The 21,770-nt window shown below is 40.3% G+C and overlaps 1 long non-coding RNA gene across 1 annotated transcript; it reads left to right on the top strand.

The window, feature by feature from the left end:
* The first annotated feature begins 1,343 nt into the window (after positions 1–1,343).
* On the top strand, positions 1,344–21,364 carry LOC119489304. The gene is made up of 3 exons (XR_005207148.1): positions 1,344–1,432; positions 15,857–15,860; positions 21,354–21,364. It is a non-coding gene; the product is annotated as an uncharacterized LOC119489304 (long non-coding RNA).
* The last annotated feature ends 406 nt before the right edge of the window (positions 21,365–21,770 follow it).

The following is a 21,770-nucleotide window of genomic DNA, read 5'->3' as shown; positions in this document are numbered from 1 at the left end:
CGAAGGTTTCTCTGGCCACACAACCTGCTCACCACATCAGAGCTTTTGCTTGTCATGGCCACTTTCAGAGGATTTATCAGCTGACAACCACAGAAAGATGATTGCTTACTGATCGGGTTGTCAGTTTCAGATTTAGGGGCTTCGGACAAAGTCTTTAGGGACAGAAAAACTCTCAGCGTGGCTTTAAAGCAACGCTGAAGTGATCCATTTGACTATCGGTTTATGAACCTCAGAGTGCTGTCAATAATAGACGCTTTGTACAGGCCTAAATCAACAGGGCTTAGGATGGTTAACCTCCCGTCACTCACATGTTTCCTGAGAAGATGGATGGGGTTATGTAAATTGAGGCTTATTCTGGTGAGGTGAGTCAAAGGTTTAAATGCCTGCTTTCCTCAGGGAGGAGCCTTCCTCTGCAACCATCCATCTGCTTCTGTGTGATCTCTGCAGTGACACTTTGCATGGGTAGCACTAGAAGGATCATTTTATTAAAAGTAAATGTAATAATTATAAACAAAAGGTCTTCAACATATTAAATTGCGCATACAAATTAGTTCTCCGGCTCTGTATTTTGCTTCTGTACAAGTGTCTACAATATCAGTGCAGCTTCAACTTTAAAGGACCAGTGTGTAATAATTAGGGAGATCTGTCGGCAGAAAATGAATGAAATATTATAATAAGTATATTTTCTTTAGTGTATAATCACCTGAAAATCTGAATCATTGTGTTTTCGTTACCTTAGAATGAGCTGTTTATATCTACATAGGGAGCGGGTCCTCTTCATGGAGCCGGCCGCCATGTTTCTACAGTAGCCCACAATGGACAAACCAAACTCTGTTAACTTTTCCTGCTCGAGCAAGAGTCGATAACGTTACTCGCTCCCATCACTGCCACTCTCTCTCTCCTGCTTCACCACTCACTTACCACGCACACACACTCTAAGCACTCTACTCTTACAACAACTGGCTCTAGTGAGGGCCATTCACGTTTTCGTGTTGGCCACCATAGCAATCCCACACGCTTGGCACACGGGAGAAGTTGCGATCTGCAACCTCACCCCTAGATACCGCCAGATCTAATACACACTGTTCTTTTGTTTCTCTTTCTTGATCAGTTTTTTTTCAGACTGATCCTTGCCGTTTGTGAGTTCCCCTGAAATATATAACTGTCTTCTAAACAGTTATCGGCACATAAACAGGATGTCTTTCAGGAAGGCAGAGCTCAACTGAACTAAACTTATTAAACTAAATTAAACTAAACAAAACAAAACATATTTTGTCGCAGATTCCGTTTGTTTTTGACGCATCACAAATAATGTTTCTAATGACAGTCAGTGGAAGTCCGCATAGTGAGGAGGTTGGCTTGAAGGATGGGTCAAACTAACACAGAACTTCCACCCAGGAGACCGCTGTTTGTGTCCCGTATGAAACCAAAAGTCAGTGTTCACTTATTTGAATTGACAAAGTCATTTTAAGCCAAACCATGATGTTTTTTTTACTAAATCTACCCAAGTAGTTTTGTTGCGTTTTTTGTTTTGTTTTATTGCAATTTAAAACGAGAACTATGTATTTAAAATTGTTTAAAACCGCGACCGTAATCCGGGAAAACATATGTTTCCCTTGAAACGTCATTTAGAATGCAGTTTAGTTGTATGGGAATGTCATTGTGTAGGAGTTAGGAGGGTTAAATGTGACACTGTATGCTAAACTAGAGCCCTGCAATTCTTATCGGCTGCTAAAGGAGGTCAATAAATGTAAAGGTTCAATAAACATTCATAGATTGCATAATGTCCCTTTTACAGGCACCGAGGCGTTCAGCGGTGTGAAACTTCATCCCAGCAAAGCAACAAAGTAACTTTTATCATTATGGCCTCCTTTAGATTTGTTATTGAGCGTTTCACAAGCCACGCAATCATCTGTTAATGGCAAGCCTATGTGGATAGCACATTGTAGAGGCCTTATGGGATTGTGCTGATTGTCCCGGCCCCGGACCTCAGTTACATCTACAGGTTATTGACTACAGCCACAGACAACTTACGATCAATACGTGAGAGCACTACAGCCGTGGCAATTTCATTGATCCTCCATCGCATTCCACAAAAGGTTACAGAAATGGAGTCTGAAGTAACCGGCGAGGCTGCAGCGCGCAGGCAATCTCAATGAGCGCGAGAGGGTCTTTTGTGAGTGGTCGGCGCCGTTTGTTGTTTTCACATTTCTCAAAGTGTCTCTTGTAGAAAACATCAAACCAGCACTCTGTACTGCTGAGGGTATCGTTTTTTAAAGGTGTGATCACGTGGAGATGAAGTAATGTATTCTGAAATATTTTATTATTCCTCTTCACACCTTTATCTTACTGTTAAGAAGTTCTCTCATGAATTTCATGTTAGTTTCTTTTTGCAAACTACTAACAGAGGGATAAATAACAGTGGAATACAGACCAAACACCAACAATGTCCAAGGTCAAGTATGACACATTGACTTATTCATGTCGTGGCGAGCATTGTGTTCCTCAACAGCAATAACGCGCGAGCTTCCCATTGTATGCCACACGGCTGGAAACCTGCCTGGGATGTGAACCGTGGTGCTTGTCACTGTGCATCAGAAAATGGTCCGCTCTTCGGAAACAAAGAAGACACAGATGTTGCATCCAAGCAGTACATGCCCTCCTCTGCCTGATGCATATTCAGGACATGCAGATTGTGGAGTAGCTCTAATGTAATCTGGCACGTTAGCCCTGCGATAAGAGGAACATGGACATACAGCTCCGTTCTGTCACTGCATAAAAGCATTTTGCTGTACCTGAGAGGCGAGATGTGTATTTATATAAGCTTCCGTATGGCTGCGGCCTTTTGGTGACCATCACTGCTGACAACATTTTGATGTCCACATCTATAGATCATACAAGAATTATGAACTGAAAGACGAGCAGTTGAGTGTTTCTGGAGGAGCAGGGGTACTCTGTGGAGTTTCAGTTCAGGCATGTTTCTGTAAGAAACCAACTACATTGTTGTTCCTGCCATTTTTTTTGTATAATGTTAACAAACAAGGTCATTGGGTGGTTAACAGGAAACCTTTATTAGTTCAATATAATATATAAAAAAAGTAATTTGCTGAGGGGCGTCCACTTCTATGCAGGTAATTGCAGACTTTGATATATTGCCGTTGAAGTTTTTTCACTTTGAATCGGCACTCATCTACTGTGCGCACGAATCTCTTCTACTCCAGCTTATCTCTAATGATTTTATAATTGTCACTATTTTTGTGGTCTTTATTTATCATGGTCTGTGTGATCTCTTCCAGCACAGTCTCACGACAGTTTGTGAAATAGTCACGAAATTTGATTTATTTTATTCGTGTACATAGACACGAATTTCCCTTTTTTGTTCTCGTGACGCTCAGCATGACTTTCAACAACATATTTTTCGTGCGTTTTCCTACAAATTTCCAGCAACACGTGATGCACGAGTCAATTTCTGCTCCAGTCTTTTCAAAATAAAAGCTACTTAGTTAGGCTTAAGAAGTGTCGTTCTTCTGGTTTCAAGTGGGATACGAGCTCCGGTCTCTTGGGCGAAAGTGCAGTGTTTTTTGACCAGCCCATCCACCCCGACCTCCTCCCTACGCGGTGTTCACTGTTCTTTTTTACTTCCCACTTCACAATTTTGTGGATTACATAAGAATTGATTTTGTGCTGTCCATGTACACGAATCAATACATTAAATTTCTTGACTATTTCATGAACTGCTGTGCGACTGGGCTGACTCTTCAGCCCAGATGTTAAGCAAACCTTGGACTTCTGCAGAAGTCAGTCCTCTCCCACTCATGTTAGCCTGTCATTTACCTGTGTCCATCTGTACAAACGCCCACACAGACAGCCTGCTCTTTGGTAGAGTACTATTAGGACTACTGCGTTCATAACTGCCTAAACGAATCGCAATTTAGTCCTTTTTCGATGAAAAAGGACTAAATGTTGGCTTGTGAAAGCGCCCTTACAGATTAGTGGTGCCATTGAATCGTGCACAGCCAAGGAGAAGGCGAATCCAGTGCTAATCCACAGCTGATGGAGGGCAGGCTGAGCTGTGTCTGCTCGGCCCGTTGTGGACTCAGGTGTTTGAGGCCTGAGCAGCTGTTCCAGGGCCAGCTCCGCGTTCAGCAGCGCTGCATGGCAAGCGCTCTCCAGCTGAGCCGAGGCCTGTTGTCTGTGCTATATTTGATACCTCAGTGAGTAATTAATAAGGTCTATTAATAACAATGGGAGCTGTAAAAGATCCCTTTTCTTCAATGCTCCCTACTGCAGCTTTTGGCACAGCGCTGTTCACTGCTCTTATTAAGCCAGTAGTTGTCACAAAGCCGCTGGGATGAAGACTCACATTCTATTTCGTGGACTGTGTTAATTCAACCTCATTATAAGAAGTGATGTAGCAGTAACTAAAAAGGTGGTTAAAGTTTAAACTATATCCAGTTATCAACAGAGGAGAAATAGCTACCATTCCTAACCATAATTATTATAGTATAAAGCTGCTTTGGTGCATAAAAGTGTCATTAAATTAAGTATATTTTAGGGCTGCGTTAGTAATGTGTTAATGCAAAATCGTTTTAACACCACTAATTTCTTTAAAGCATTAACGCAATCGATATTTCGGGTGTTCTAGTGGGCTCAGTTTTAAAGCTAGAGGGAAAATATAGGCATCAATATGAAACTAGAAAGCCTAAGGTATCCATTGGTTCCAACAATGTCATACTAGCTTGTCGAAAAGGAGCATAAATAACGCTCAATACTGTCATGGCCATTCTCAAAGGGGTCCCTTGACCTCTGACCTCAAGATATGTGAATAAAAATGGGTTCTATGGGTACCCACGAGTTTTGCAGACATGCCCACTTTATGATAATCACATGCAGTTTTGGGGCAATTCGTAGTCAAGTCAGCACACTGACACACTGACAGCTGGTGTTGCCTGTTGGGCTGCAGTTTGCCATGTTATGATTTGAGCATATTGTTTTATGCTAAATGCAGTACCTGTGAGGGTTTCTGGACAATATTTGTCATTGTTTTTTGTTGTTAATTGATTTTAAATAATAAATATATACATACATTTACATAAAGCAAGCATATTTGTCCACTCCCATGTTGATAAGAGTATTAAATACTTGACAAATCTCCCTTTAAGGTACATTTTGAGCAGAAAAAAAAAAGTATAATTAATTTGCGATTAATCACAATTAAATATTTTAATCGATTGACAGCTTTAGTTTATATACCCACAGCTAAGTTCAAATTCATTGCAAATGCAGAATACAATTCCTTAACTGCTAGATTCTTCATGATTGGGAAAAAACGAGCCAGATCCATATAAATCCGAGTAAATATTAATTTATCATTGTAAACGTAACTCTGCATATTTGTTGAATTATTAACAAACCGTGAACAAACAGCTGTTCTATCACAATTAGCAATGATTTATACGACACATGTACACCGGAGACATCTTTGTGCACATAAGATTCAGTGTACCTTATTTTTCTTGTTTACTTCAGTTATTACCTTTTTATCCACTGTGAACTGATGCTGTTGTGAGAGGTGCGTATTATTTTCTGCATGCTTCAAAGAGTTGCTTGCTGTACTCCCACTCAGGGTTCATCTCTCTTTAATAATAGTCTGAGGGCTGAATGAATTTTGACTCCGATTTGGTTGGTTAAGACTCCCAACCTTTTTCCTTAAGGGACCCCTCTTTTATCACTGAGTAAACTGACGACCCCTGACTAAGTGATATATGTTGTGGATATTTCATATTATATTCAATGCATAACAATAACAGAACAGAACAACTGATAAACTCTACAATTAAACAACAAATAGTGAACGCAATAACTGCAGGAAGTTTGCGTAAAATGAGCAATTTGGTTGAATTCTGTGCTGATTATTTGAATATTTCATCAGAGACGAGTTTCCTGTTATAATTTAGGAACTTTTAATACAATTCTCTGTATATATTATGTATTTTTTAGAATTTTTGACAATCCTACATACTTCATAGGCTACTTAAAAGATGGTTGTTTTAACTGCGTACTTTTCTAATGCAGGACGAGGCTGTTTAGCAGAGAGGGGTGAACATAACTTGTGTTCAGGTCTTCACCGTGCAGTTATCTCCTTTATATCTTAAATAATAAATCCAAACTTTAAGAATAAGAATTTCATTTAGTTTTCTTAACATAAATTAATGAAATGCTGAGATATAGGTGAGCTGTATATTTTTAAAGAAAGTTATCATACACCCCTTAAAATCAAGAAGGCCTCGCAACCCCCAATGAAGCTTTGGTGACCCCTATTGGGGGTCGGGCCCCCAGGTTGGGAACCAGTTAAGAAATGTTGTATAAAAATGTTCAGATAATAGACGCAAAAGATTCCTTTTTAATACAGCAATTCAAATTCTGCATTAGTGTACATTACAGCGGCGGGTCTCCTCAGGCTGGGTAAACACGAAGAAATTAGATATTAACTGAAAGGTTTTGGATTCCCCGTGGGAGGCTGTTTTCTCTGTTGTTGCTGTATTATCTCTTCCATGCTCCCCTCAGATCTCCCAATATTCCCTACGCTCTGTGAAAGAGGTAAATGTCAACGCTTAGGTTCAGGTGACTTGCTGCACTTGACCTTTAGTGACCCATTGAGGAGCCCTTGAGATGGAGAGGAAGTCATCCAGGTTGCGGTTTTTAACTGAGTGAGTTTGAGAGTCCTGAGCTTTTCCGGCTTCATTTTGACGAGACCGGGCGTGCTATGATTCATAACCCAACGTTCCCCGAGGGCTAAATAATGCCAACCGAAAACCACAAAAGCTCATACAATATCAAACTGGCAGCAGGGTTAAAATGGATTTAAGAAGTACACACATTAAAAATAGATCCTAATCTGGTGGATGGATTACAGTATGTCATGACAGTGACTTAATCTGATATGTCTTCATTTATTTTGCGAAGGTGGCTATCATGGAATTTAAATCCCATTGACAGTGGCCAAGTGCCGGTACAACATTTTACAAATGTGAATAGCAGGAAATGAGTGTGGGCTGAGAGAGCTATTGAGCGGTGATGCTGCTGCAGTGACTTTCTGTTATTTCTGCCCAAGCAATGACTGGCTGCCGACTATACTGGCACTGTGAAGCCAAATCAGTAAGCCGGCCTCGAGCTACACAGCACTGTGGTTGCCATGGTGAGCAGATTATCTTTGTATAGAAAAAAACCTCCTTTCTCCTGACATTGTGCCCACCCCGGTTGCTGGCCATGGACAGTTGTTTTAGCTGGTAACCTTTAAGTGCATCACTTCTCCTTTCCTGCGGGGATTCTGAAGAGCCAGAGAAATATTTCTTCAAGTTGCTCCTAAAGTCAGCAGCACAAACAACGAGCTTACACATAAAAACACTTCAGCTGTGATAGTTATTAATATTCATTCTGTGGTGACGGGGAATTCTCTATGGCGATTCGCTGGCAGGTATGTTTTCTTGTAACATACAGTACTCACATTATTAATAGCCCCATGATACCTTCCATGAATTATGGGTGTACCTTCTGGTTGTTCCTTTTAATGAACAGGCAACTATAAAGGCCTTAACACAGCCATGTATAGCCTCTTTTGTCAAGCTTGCTACGTGTAACTTGCTATTAGCTAATATATTCACCATCCCTATCTAGACAAAGGGAGTGAAACGCACAACAAGAAAGTTTATATTCAGGGTTGGATTTTCACTTGAACACCCAGAAGTCCCAGTTTCTCTCCTCTATATCTGAAAACCTCTGAGGAAGGCAATTTTTCTTTGTCATTATAAATGAATGTGCCGGTATTACAGTACAGCTAAAGAGTTAAGATAAAGAGCTTTAATGTAGCTGGCTATTTCTATACCCAGTTTGAACAACCAAACTAAGAATGGACCGCTGCTAATGAGCAATAGATGGAAGAAAACATCAAAGGATGAAAAACAAAAAGATTTGGAAGATCAATATTACACGAAGACCAAAAAGGTTATGAAAAATGATGAAATCGTTAATGGATTTTCTTTTTCAAAACAGTTTAAACACTGACCTGCAATTCTACAAGGCCCTGAAACAAATCCTGAGGGAATTGCATTGCTCCACTTAGACTTCAAAAACAGGGACAGAGTATAGTCTTAAAAGCATAAGGTTGAGGGCCCTACAAAAAGTAATGCACCTTAATACATATATATCCCACAAAGCCAATGCATATTTAATCCACGTAATCGTGAACCAAGTATAAGTATAAAGAGCGACAAACGCCACGTACAGCGAAGATTGAGGTGGACTTTTGCCTAGGAGACTGCTGATTGTGTTCCGTGTGAAACCAGAAGTCAAGGTTGATTTATTTGCCATGTAACTTCGGTACTTAGTTAACGCCACTTTCATGGTTATTTTAATCCAAACATTGACTTATGTGTCATGTAACTTCCGTACATAAGTAACGCCACTTCCGTAGTTATTTTAACCCAAACCACAATCTTTTCCTAAACCAAACTAGGTAGTTACGTTGTCTAAACCTAAACAAGTTGTTTCCTGTGAAGACGGAAGCTTATTTTGAGTATACAGAGTTGATATTTGGCATCTGAATTCTGACCTCGTCACACTCTGCAAGGATACATCAGGCTCAGTAAAGCCGGGGCAGTGACAAGAGTGACCATTATGTGTTGGAGCTGTTTCTTGATGAACAACAGTTTATCTACTTTAAGTGGCTGTTGTAAAAATAGGATGATACATTCTGAGCTGTATGTTCCATGATTGTAATAGATGCCTCCGCTACCAATTACGATCGTGGAGCACTGGAGTCGTTATTCCTGAAAGAAAATAGCTTTAGTTTCAACACACCTCTTTAGTAGCTACAGTAGACTGATCTGTAAACACTCACTGATAAGGAAACTGTGGTTTCATTTGTCCAGGTGAAGACCTTCTTTGGAAAGTCCATGAACTCAATCTAAAAATCAATGCACGACCCATTATCGGAGGTTTGGGATGTTGCTGTGGAGGAATGGCAACAAAACGCACTACACTGTTCTTTCTGCCTTGTTCTTAAATTGTGCGCACAAACATTTTATTTATTTATTTAGCAGCGTCCTTTGAGCTCCTGTATGCTCCTGCTGACCTTTTTTGGGAAACTGTCTTTTCCCCTGTTTCTACATGGATAACAAGTCTCTGAGCTCCACTATCTTAACATTTTGAAAATGTGCTCTATGAATGGTGACCAGAGCAGCCAAGGGAAATCTATATGTTACCTTCATTAAAAAGTGTTTACAATTCCTTCCTGTGAATATTTTTATGCATTCAGTTATTTTTTTTAACAATGAAGTTATTGCAGGATTTCATGGTCTCAGCATATCAACCTTCTTAATATAAAACAAGCAATAAAAAAAAATTCTGGACCGGGAGCCAGTTACATTTCAACGTCTTAAAGAAGTTGAACGTTTTAACTTACCATCTCATTAAATTTGCAAACATTAAACTTATTTATAATGTCTTATATGCGGGCTGCCAAGGCTCTCAGAAACATGATCAAACCTCTTAGGGTTTTTGGCTCAATTACTTTGGATGCTTCTGTGGGGAATTCAAAAGTGCCTGATCGCAAAACCTCCCTGACAGCCTTTCCTCACTAAAACTCAAAACTGATTAGACTTGGGAATATTTTATATGCAGTTTTGTAAAGTTTCCTGGAAGTAATCAGTTATGCAGCCACGAGTGGCCTCGTCCCTCCCCAATTTACAATGTACTTTTATTGTTAATGAACAAACCGCAAATTATCATCTGCTACTAATGTTAAGACTTTGTTTTTGCCTCTGTACTATGCTTGTATATCAGCTGCAATTCAAATAACCATTGAATAAATGCATTTAATAGCAACACTGCTAATTACCGCTCAGCGGTGTGTGTTGCCATTAAAGGATGTCTTTATGGTCAAAGGCAATTCCAGAAAACATAATGAAGTTGTCTGTTGAAACGTGCAACGTTGATGCATTTATATAGGCGAGGTTAGATAACACAGTTCATTACCAGGAAGCCATGACAGTGACGGTCCCCCCAGTGTTGCACTATAACAGGCCTGAGTGTCTAGTGTAAGCACACTGTTTATACTGTGGCAGTGTTTTGTTGGGGAAGGTGTGCTAAGTGAAAATGCTGGCTGACAGTCAGGTGGGGACAGGACAGCACTTAATTGGTTTGCTGCAGCCATGGCTGACACAGGGACACTAGGGGACACATATTCCCAGAGAGAAAAAGCCTTTCTTAGGTAAGGGATTACAACACACAAGGGGATGAGGACACACTAACAATATTGCATGGTAAAAATCCTTTACAATTCTCTAAAAAATGTGAAATCTCTCCAGTGGAATCCCCCAGAGCTGTGGGATTTGTCGATATGGGTTGTCAGTGTTTGTTTTGTTATAGTTTTTTTATTGTTTGTTGGCTTTATGATGCAGTGAGGAAGACTTGTCACTGTTTTCAGCCATTATAGCGGTGTGACTCTAGGGACGGCAATGTAGGTCGGTCCAGTCCACCACTTTGATCCAGAGTGAAATATCTCAACAATCATATCATGTTATACCATGAACTTTAGTACAGACATTTGTGGTCCCCAGGGGATGAATCCCACGGACTTTAGTGAGCCTCTAACCGTTAGCGCCACCATGAGGTTGACATTTTTGGTTCAGATTGGGACTGTGATGAACATTATTGCCTAACAGAATCTTAACATTGTCACTGTGAGCATGTTGACGCATTTAGCCCAAAGTACTGCTGTGTCTACCTTTAAGTACAGCCTCACAGAGCTGCTAGCATGGTAGGATATTTGCTTAAAACAGCTTAGACATCAAGATAATATAATATTGTGAAAGAAAATCTGAAAATAATTCCACTTGATGCATTCATACAAGTGAATTTGTCACGATTGATTCAGCAACAACTGTTAAAACAAACAGCACAACTCATGAACTTTAGTTTGAACATTTTAAACATGAGGTTGTTATCATTTAAATCAGCTTCAAAACATCCACCTTGTAAACATCTGCAGAGAGCAGTCCCTCTTGTAGATCTGAGGGAGAAACATTGCAATTGATTATGTCTAAATGTGTGTGGATCTTGATTTGGAGAGCCACGTATGATTCTGAATGGCAACTTCATCATAATCACCAATCTCATCTTCAAAGTCTCTTTTTTTTGTGTGCGCTCATTAGGGATGCCTGATGAAGTTCCCAATCAATATGCAGATTAGGAGCACATCAATTTGTTTTGACTCTACTGTCATCAGTTTTTTCAGCACAGAGCAATCTCGCTGAAATGCTAGAGTGAAGAAGTCAACACTACAGATTTCTAAGCTCAGCAGTACCCCGAGTGATGCATGTGTGGTGCGATCAAAGTTACCATGTTACCTTGTTTGTGGCGGGAGTGATATATAGAGATGGTATTACATTGATGTTGACTGAGATCAGTCAGCATTTGTCAAATGCACCTGGGTCCACTGAAACCAGCTTAACCACTGACACCATACATATCTATAAACACGTTTTAGGGCCTCTCTGCAGCTTTTGCCCTCCTGAACATAGACTGTATATAAGAAGTAAATGCAGACACAGTGACGTCACCCATTGGTTTGTGGACTGCCGTTTTGAAGCTTTGAGTTCGACATTTTGGCCATCGCCATCTTGGTTTTTGCCCGTCGACATCTTGTTTTTTTGCAACCAGAAGTGACACGAGAGGGTGGAGCTAAGTACAATCAAATGCTAAAAAGACATTTTTAGGAGACCAAAATGTAACAATTAACTTTCATGAAGTGAAAACACACTGTGAAAAGGTTAAAGTTGTAAGACAAAAACACGTACAACTCCCAGACCGGACAACGCTGTGGTAGCGACCTGTCAATCACAAGATAGCCAGGCTTTATGGTCTATTTCACTCTAATGGGACCATCATTTACTAAATGAACATCATGCTGTATTGAAAAAGACTTGAAACTAGCGATTGACACCATAAACTCATGTTTACAATGTTTACTGAGGTAATAAATCAAGTGAGAAGTAGGATCATTTTCTCATAGACTTCTATACAATCAGACTTCTTTTTGCAACCAGAGGAGTCGCTCCCTGCTGGCTATTAGAAAGAATGCAAGTTTAAGGCACTTCAGCATTGGCTTCACTTTTCAGAACCGGAGGTTACAGACTGCTCCTGAATCATTCAGGCCCAGGACCAACAAGAAGGGGGGAAGAACCAAATATTTTTGCAACCGGCCAGATTGCTAGTTTACACACTCATTGTCCTCAAAGGATGATTCCTGAAGAGATTAGTGACCCCCTGGTCCTTTATCTATCGCCATTGTTTGGTCAAAACAGATCCAGACCATCAATATCTTGTTTTATTAATTTATATATCTACCCTTTTGATGCATTTGATTGGGGCGATCAGCGGTTCGATCCCCGGCTCCTCCAGTCCACAGGGGCAAGATAGTGGCTCCTGAAGCTTGTGCTATCAGTGTGTGAATGAGTATTTAGATTAGATCCTGATGGGCATGTTGGAGCCTTGCATGGCAGCCTCTACCAATGAATGTGTGTGTGAATGGAAGAATGTAGTGTAAAGCACGTTGAGTGGTCAGAAGACTAGAAAAGTGCTATATAAATGCAGAATGACTTCAAAACAAGGCGCTACAAAAACGTTTCCGTGATATTTTCTTGTTAATATTCATGGTTCTCTGAAGGTAAATGATTTAGTAAGGCCAAGATTTTTTTTGTTAAAAAAACATATTTAATTGGCGGATTACCATGAAATTTACTGAGGATGTTCATGCTTCCCAGAGGATGAACCATTTCTATTTCAGAAACTTTATGAATTTGCCTCTAGCATCAACCTCAGGACATATGGTCAGTTTTGTACACACAATATCTCATAATACAATAGGAAGATTAATACAATTCACTGTTTCAATTCATTCTCCCAGGGGGATAAACCTTTTATATTTGAATGGCCTTGCCTTTAACAACGCAGGCGAATCTCGCGTGAATTAATAAACACAGCAGTCTTTAGATGCAGCCATGAGGGCTCTAGGCTTTTAAAGTTGTTATGCTAATGATACTTTCATGTTGGATGGTGTTTCATATTGTCTTCTGCTTTCAATGGGTACAGGTCCTTCCTCTTGACCTATGACAACGTAGTGTAATTTGCTCTTCTACTCGCTCTGTGAATGTGTTACTTTGCCACTGCTGTCTGCTCGACAATCCAACCCAGCTTTGAAAAGCCAATTCACAGGGCAAGTAACCACTTTAGTAGTTATTCTGAGTTCTTTACCGCTCAATGATTTCTCTCATCTCTGCCCTCACCATCCCCGCTCCCTCCCTGTGCTCTGGGTGGCGTGGATGGAGCTGATCCCTGTCAGGGAGGTCCGGTTCTCTGTACTGGGGGGTTGAGTTATTAAGGTACAAACCACAAGCTCAGCAAACATGACCAAAGAGACAGATGAAGCCTCCTCCACACTCAGGGCTTCTCATCACCCTTAAACCACTGGAATTTACTTCCTGTCAAGCGGCTGTCTTTGCGCGGCGTAGACATACTGTAGCAACAGCGTTCATAACACCCCAGCCAAAAAGCAATTAACATGCACCCAGCTCACGTAATCACTGAGTTTATGCATCTAATGAAGAGTAAAGGATTCTACAATAATCACTGCTTAACAAATCCCACAGCCGGAGCTCAGCCAGTGTGAAAACAATCCACAAAGATTTCCCCGCCTGCTTGCACCCAGCTTTTTCGTTTTCTTTTCCGTTTGGAGGATGGTACAGACAGTAAACATGCCCACCGATGCACAGTAACTCTTTTAGGGAAGCAGCAGAAAGTTTGCATAATGGCTGAGTCATGTAAAACATTTTGTTGAAGTCAAATTATTCCATTAATTTCTCTGATGTTGAGATTTTCTGAGGTCAGGGCCCACTTGACACCAAAAGAAAAAAAATTAACAAGTGCCGCCTGGAGACCAAGAAAAAAAAAAGTCTGGCACATCTAAATCACTGAGGCGGAAACAAACAAGTCTGTCTCACTGTTCATCTGGTTCAAAAAGGTACAATGTTAACACTTTTCTTATACAAGGTTAACATGTCATTAGCCTGTCCTTGGTCCTTCCCTTAGCAATCAGAGAGAGAAGGTCAGCCTTTCTTCTTCAGCCCCTTCTGCAGATATTTCCATCAGTCAGCTACAAGAATCATTTCCAATGAGGCCATGTCATCCACCACTCTCAGCATAGCTGTCAAACCACCTCGGAGATTTGCACTTTATAAAACCCCCTCCGGAAGCTCCTGCATCTCCATTAAAGGAATCCAAAATGTCAGTCAGTCTGAAAGTCTGCCCTGGAAACAGATGTAAACTACAGGCAGAGGCAAGGCAGCTACGGAAGCCCTGAACGGACATGATTCAAACATTTTTTTATTACGGTTATCTCGACAGGTAATTATATCATTAACTCGAGTAAACTAGCTTTGTTATCTCGAGGTAATTAACTTGTTATCATGAGAAAACAAAAGGTTGTTTTCTTTTATTACTTATAATGTTTGGGTCCTATCAGCTGACGGTAAATGCATTCAAACGGCCCAGATCGAGCTGACAGCATCCATAGCTATACATCCATGGCTGACAGTGATGAACTTGGTGAAGTTAGAGGAAGGATTTTGTGTCTGTATGTAGTCAGAGATGTTTTCAACTCAAATGTGTCAGTCATTGTTAGGAATTTTTTAATTTATCTTTTTCCCAGCAACCAAAAATCAAAGAATAAAGACATTTCCTTCACACAATTTTCGTTTTAATTTACAAGGAATACAAGTAACATGTTTTATACTGCTTGTAATCCATTTAATGTATTTTGTATGTGCCATTGTTAACACTTTATTTCGATGTATACATCCATGCAGTCAGCTCGATCTGGGCCATTTGAATGCATTTACTGTCGGCTGATTAGACACAAGCATTAAGTAATAAAAGAAAACTACCTTTTATTTTCTTGTGATAACGAGTTAACAAAGTCATTATCTCGAGATAACAAACCTTGTTTCATTGAGATAATGCATTAAAAAAACATTCGCTTCACAAAATGCAGTGAATCTTAGTTACTTATTGCTTCTTCTTACACAAAAATACTGCCTTGAGTGAGTGTGGGTACAAATTCAAAGCCATAAGATCTTCACAGATTAACTTGTGACATAGGAAATGCAAAAATTTGATGTTTCTCCCCCATTGCAAACTGGGAAAAAAAATGATATAAATAATCTGGAGAGGAGAGTAGAATTTGAAGAAAAAAAACATCCTCATGACTAATTTTTCATTCACAGGCAAATGGAAAGTTTTGTGCATTTGTTTGATGTTTGGAGGCATTGATCAGGCTGTCGATATTACTGGCTTCTCTCTAAATCCTCATTTGGCTTCTCCCTGCGGACAAACAGCAGCACCATTTTGGCTCTCCGTGTTGCAGGGTGGAAGCTGTGAAATACAAAGACAGCTTCAGAACCGTAACAACTTTTACAAACTGTTAGTGCGACACACTGATGCGTCTTGCTGCGAGAGAGAGAGAGTTCAGACTAAACTTTTGTGTGTGAAATGGTGCAAAAGAAGATTTGACACACTGATTAGAGACGTTCAGAGTGTCTCTCATCCTATCAAAGTCAGACATTTTGTAAACATGCGCTTAATTGGAGGAAGCCCAGTCTCAACATTATTAGCATTAATTGCATGTAGCTCAGTGTCTACTTCAGGGCCATTAAGTGCTCTACCTCAGTGTCAATCAGGCTAATTTAGTATCTTGGTTTACTGAATCATGATACAGAGATAAAACCTCCAAGAGGTGCAGCAGAGTGCTGTGGTGATGGAGGGTTCAAACCTGCTAAGGCAAACTTTAGAAAGGTGCCTTACTCGGACAGATTTCAAAGGTGCTGTTACCTGTATGGAATTGACCCTTCCTAAGTCCCGCCCCTTTTTGCTCTGTACTCCAATAACAGTTGAGCAAGCCTGGCACCGGCAGAACCTCAGTCAACTTTACCCTTTCCTGTTATACATAGATAGGCTATACTATGTGCTAGGCTTGTCGCTGTTAAAAAAGAAACACATTTTGAAGTTGGGGGACCTGTAAAAGCGGCACTCTTTGGGCTGTGTGAACCAACAATTTAACATATTATTCCATTCCCCTCTGTATTTCTGTCATCTCTTCTTTCTTTTGCCGGCAGACAACCCTTGTAGGTTGCCATTTTTTTAAATCTCGCGCCGCTGTCAGGCGTATCGTAGCAATGCTGTCACTCGTCACTCATGAGTGACAGTGTGCTATAATACGCCAGAAATTTAGTTCAACAAAGTCAAATTCTACATAAAAGCACCGTGCAGATTTACTTTGACACCACAAGTGAATCTGCTGATCTATTTCTCTGCCATAGATTTGAACTGAATTGATTCTCAAAAATATGGAACAAAGTGCGTCCCTTATCAGTTAAATACGGAGCACTTCTTTTAGTTTCCACAGGGTCAGGGTATCGAGTGCCGCTTTTACAGGTCCCCCAACTACATCTTTTAACCATCTTCAAAATGTGTTTCTTTTTTAACAGAAACAAAGCCTAGTACATAGTATAGCCTATCTAAGTATGAAAAGAAAGGGTAAAGTTGACCGAGGTTCTGCTAGTACCAAGCTTAAGTAAGTGGTCATGTAATAAGCGGGATAATGTACAGCAAGTGGGTCATGGTTGTAAAAGAAACCCCTTCAGGGCTCTGCATTGGGGTGCGGGCATCGCCATGTCGGGGTTTCTTTCACAACAATAACCGGCTCGCTGTACATTATCCCTTACATACTCAACATCTAACATCCCAATAGAAAAGTCCAAGGCCTTGCTGTTTGCTTCTTGAAGCTATAATGCCTGACAGCCATCTAGTACACACTGCGGCACCCGGCTAAACGGAACCGCACTGCCGGCGCCGCCATGTTTCTTTTTGTCAAGCTTGTCCGACTTAGCGACAGTAACTAAGGGGGGCGTGACTTAGGATCGGTCAATTTTTCAAATCACAAAACTATTGAGCAAGCACAAAAAAGTTGTTGTTATTGTATTTAATCTGGAAGTTGAGATTTGACCAATTGCGAGACAAATGTATGTAGCGTGGACAGCGAAATCCCAACTCAATGCAAAATGTATATAGGCAGGGAATGGGATGTTTTTGGGGGGTGTTTTTCTTTTGTTGGTTTCTTTTTTTCAGGCATAATTTTTGCATTACCCAAAAAGCAAAACCAGAGTTCCCTAAATTGTATATTATTATGCAGATATTTGGTTCATTTTCAGACTTAATTCGCAATACAGAATTTGTCCACTATAGTCTGGATGGACAGCTTTTGAAATCAGTTTTGACAGACTGATGTAGTGTCTCACATTTCACTGACTTCCCATTTATTTGTGATATATAATGGTGCCCGTGTGGTCCACTCTCCACTCCCACTTAACAAAAGCATGAATCATAATTCTTATAGTAAATAAACTATGACAAAGACTTTCTGTACATTCATCCAATCAACAAACTTGTCAGCTCTCATTGTGCATTGCCCGCTTTGAACATTTACTATTTGTTACTCGCTGGCGGGGAGCTGGCAAGCATGGATGTTTACATTTACACAACAAGCCTCCCCGCTCCTCCTATTTGTGAAACACAGATGGAGCGTCCTGCAAATCTCAGTATGGAACAAAAACCCACCAACATTGTGTTCACTACCTGAAACTTTGTGAATAAATTATGAGCTGAAAGGTGACATACGACTAGTGTGGAGCCAATTTATTTCACAAATGAGTTTCTTTCCAGGATTGTATAATTATAGAGTTTTAAGGTACAGGAGGGAAAAAGGTCAAGGGTGGCTGATAGTTAGTCACTTGGTCGCTTTTCATCCTTAAGCATCTGTAACCCTCTTCATGACCCCAATACTGTAAAGGTTCATTAATTATGCCGAGAGCCCACGCAAAGAGTTCACTCTATAATTGCAGCCTAGTTCCTTTTCTCACCTTGCTGTGCTTTGTGCTTCTGGCAAAATGGCACCATTGTGCAGAATGTCATATGTGATGTTCTATGAACAGTGCAAACACAGACCAATTAAGCATTTATTGCATTGCAGCTTCCCGGTAATTACTGTATTTTGCTTTGTTTGCACTTTATGCACAAGGAGTTAAAGCACAAGCAGAACAACCAATCGTTTTCATCACTCTGGGATCAATTAAGCATCTTAACGTGGGTAATGAGTCCCTTGGTTATTTATATTTTGCTGTGTGTTCAAAATGTCAACATTTGTTTGTTTTATAATGAGAGGTTTGGGCCAGAGCAGGAGCAGCTTAATCCATCGCAGATTGTTTAATCCATTGCAGATTGAATATGGCAACATACTGTACTTTCTACAAAGCCTTACAAGCTTGTGCTTCACAATAACTGCATCGTGCATTGTACTGACTTCAGAGGCATCATGTTTAACCCTCCAGTAGCCCATGGAGTTACAGTATGGAAATTTTGCTCTGTTTATTCAATACTCTTTTTCTTTGCTTATGTATCAAGAAAAAAAATGGATGTGTTTTTGGAAATACATTTCTCTGAGTTTTCCAATTATGTAACTGAATCTTCAGTATGCAGTCTGGTTTCTGTGCAATCTTGTGAAATTTCAGTGCAATTGTCCAATACTGTAGGACGGCACAGTTGTATTTAAAGAGGACCTATTATGTCTTTTTTTTCCTTTCCTTTAGTGTGTTATTTCATTATTTGTGCATGTAAAAGGTCTTCAAAGTTACAAAACCCAAAGTCCATGCCAGAGGGAGTTACTCTCCCTCACGGGAACACTGCTCCTGAACTGCCTGAAACGCTTTGTTTGACGGCCTGCCGTAACATGGTGATGTCACCAAGTAACACATCTGCATAATACCCGCCTAGCGGCTAGTTTGGCCCGCCCTCAAACAAAACTAGTTAGAGCGGAGCTGAAGTGGAGTCCGAAAAGTTCAGAGTTTTTCAGACAGAGGGTGAAAAGAGTTACTGTGAACCTGAAAATAAGCAAACTTTGTCCTCTTTAATGAAATCACAATGCTAATGGCCTGCTATGCTATGCTAAGGTCGGCTACAATGCAACACGTTTAATTAACAGTTTACCAATCAAAGCAAAATGAAACATGGAAACTCAGCCATACCATGAATGAACAACTCTTGTGTGCCAATAATTTTTCGAGCTTTACATACTGGATCTGCAGTGGTACATACTGCGTTGGGCAGTAGCGGTGCCACAACTAGTAATGTTACTAGTTTGACTTCATTTCTCAGTAGCTTGGTAGTAGCCTTGCTGTTTTTCTGAATCAAATAGCATTTCACTAGCGTAGCTCTTTTATTGATCAAATAGTGAGGTAGCGTCCACACAAGTGATGCCAATGCCGTACATTATTGCATTACATTATTGCATTACATTATCATTATGAACATAAACAACGAACGTTGCTATTGTTAGTACTCACAGCTGTCAAGCAGCTAGTGGAAGGCTCCGGTGACGTGCAATTAGACAGGCACGTATTACAGTTCTGTGACATCAGGGACAGCAGATTTTTTCTTTATTTTTGTCAGAGCATTTGATTTATCGATTGCTGTCGGGATGCAAAAAGAATTTCAACAAATATAATAAAAAAAGGTTTCTAAAATACATTTACCTACCATAGCTTTTTGCTGTAATTTCTGCTATCTAAAATCATTAGCAGGGGCTGAGGGGGCTGAAGGCCTGCTGCTGGCCAGAGTGAAAAAAAATCTTCACTTTAAATAGTTAAAAAAGAACTAAAATATACATGGAAAAAAGGACACCACATCCATTAGAGAGAGTGAGGCTGCATCTGTTTTTTGTACATCCCCGGGCACATTATGCAGAATTCACACCGGTCTATAGTACACTCCCAGGCATCTTCTCTCCCGTGAACCCTTTGGTTTGATTCGTTTGTTGATCAGAATCTCGGTGTCCTCATGTGCAGCAACAAACCTGCTATCGGCTTGTGCAAGGAGATGAAAACAAATGTTCAGCACTGACATGTGCTAATTCTGAGCGATGAACAGATGAGACAGACAGGATGAGCATCTGACATCATCTCAAACACGCCACATCAATAATAGCACGTTGAATAAAACAAAGAAAGTAGCTGTCAGCCCATATGTTGTGTATATTCCTCTGTTGTTAGATTTTTAGTTCTGTTTTAGATTTTGGCAGTTTAAACCAAGTCAGCAGCTTGTTGAGCTTGTTGCATGTTTAAATATCCTTCATCAAATTGTTTGTCCTCAACTGCTGTAACTATTTCCATGCAAGTCATTCAGGTTGCTGTTCTCATACGTAAGGGATAATGTGGAGTAAGCCGGACAATGTTGTGAAAGAAACCCCGACAGGGCGATGTTGCACCCTGGCGAGGAGGTCCGCTTTAAGTAATGTCACTTCCACAGTTATTTTAAACCAAACTATGATTTTTTTCCTAAACCTAACCAAGTATTTTTGTTGCCTAAACACCAGAGGGGCTTGCACAGGCGCATTGGTAGCTCGTTTTGCTCAACATTCGTATGAAAAAGCACAAAAAGATATCATACGAACCGTTGTATAAGGATACGTTAAGTTATTAGTTTGTAATTTGCATTATCGTAAATGTTAATGCCAACAACACAGTACTTTCAACCAGGAGACCAAGAGATGTTTTGTGGTGACGTTTGTGACATATTTTCCACACTGATGCTACGTTGTTTCTGTATGTTTTTTTAATTAGTTTACGTATTTATTTTAAGGCCAACCATGATGTTTTTCCTAAACATAACTAAGTGGTTTTGTTGCCTAAACCTAACTGCGGCCGTTACCGTAGTTTTGCTGCTCGGTGTAAACATGACACACGAAAAGGCTAAAATGCAGGATGTCCTTGTAATGTCGTGTTATTTATACGCCTTCCCATGAGATTGACAAAAGGAGAGTGTCATTGCAAAACAGAATGTAGCACGATAAACGTTTTACAGCGATTATCTTGTTTTCTCAATTGTTGGAAGCAGAAATCGTAATTTTAAAATGAAATTTGACTAATTGCACAGCCCCATCAGTATGTGCCCAATCAACAAAATGTGCTTGTTTCAAGGCTGAGAAAGTGTCATCACATCACTGCTGCCACTAATCATGTAGAAAAAGGTGAAAGCACAGTTTTGTAACCTGTTAACGAGATAAATCGTAAGCAGTTATCCTTTTTTTCACTCTGATTTTTTCCAACAGATTTTGCTAAATGAACATTACAATTCAAGACACAAAGCATTACCATCAAGGTGCTTGTCACATAACCTGCCCCCCCTAGTTCAAACACAACAGGATTCTCTGTGAATAATCAATAAGACTGCTGGATGCAAGTAACGGGTCAAGACATCGCCACTCGCTTACTCAGCCATTCAGATCCTTCCCCAACAACAGAAACATGTGAGCCGATGACCTTTGCGCCGCATCTCACACTCTATTTTACAACACCATCAACAAAAGTGGTGTAATGAATTCGCTTGTCACTCGCTCCTCTTTCGCCTCCCTTAGGCTGCTCCATCCTACCTCCCCACAGCACCGCCTCTCTGGCTGCACTTTAATAAGGCAATGGAGTCTTTGGCAGGATCAGTCCATTTGGGAAATCCAGAGAGGCACTGCTGATTGAGTGCCATGTGCCAGCGCTAAAAACCCCTGGATTGGAGTGATGGCTGATGGGTAACCGATTTGATAGAGGGCAATG

Source organism: Sebastes umbrosus, chromosome 6 (assembly GCF_015220745.1).
Source record: "Sebastes umbrosus isolate fSebUmb1 chromosome 6, fSebUmb1.pri, whole genome shotgun sequence".
Lineage (NCBI taxonomy): Eukaryota > Metazoa > Chordata > Actinopteri > Perciformes > Sebastidae > Sebastes > Sebastes umbrosus.
Note: the sequence above shows the minus strand (reverse complement) of the source record. Positions and strands in the feature narration are given on the sequence as shown.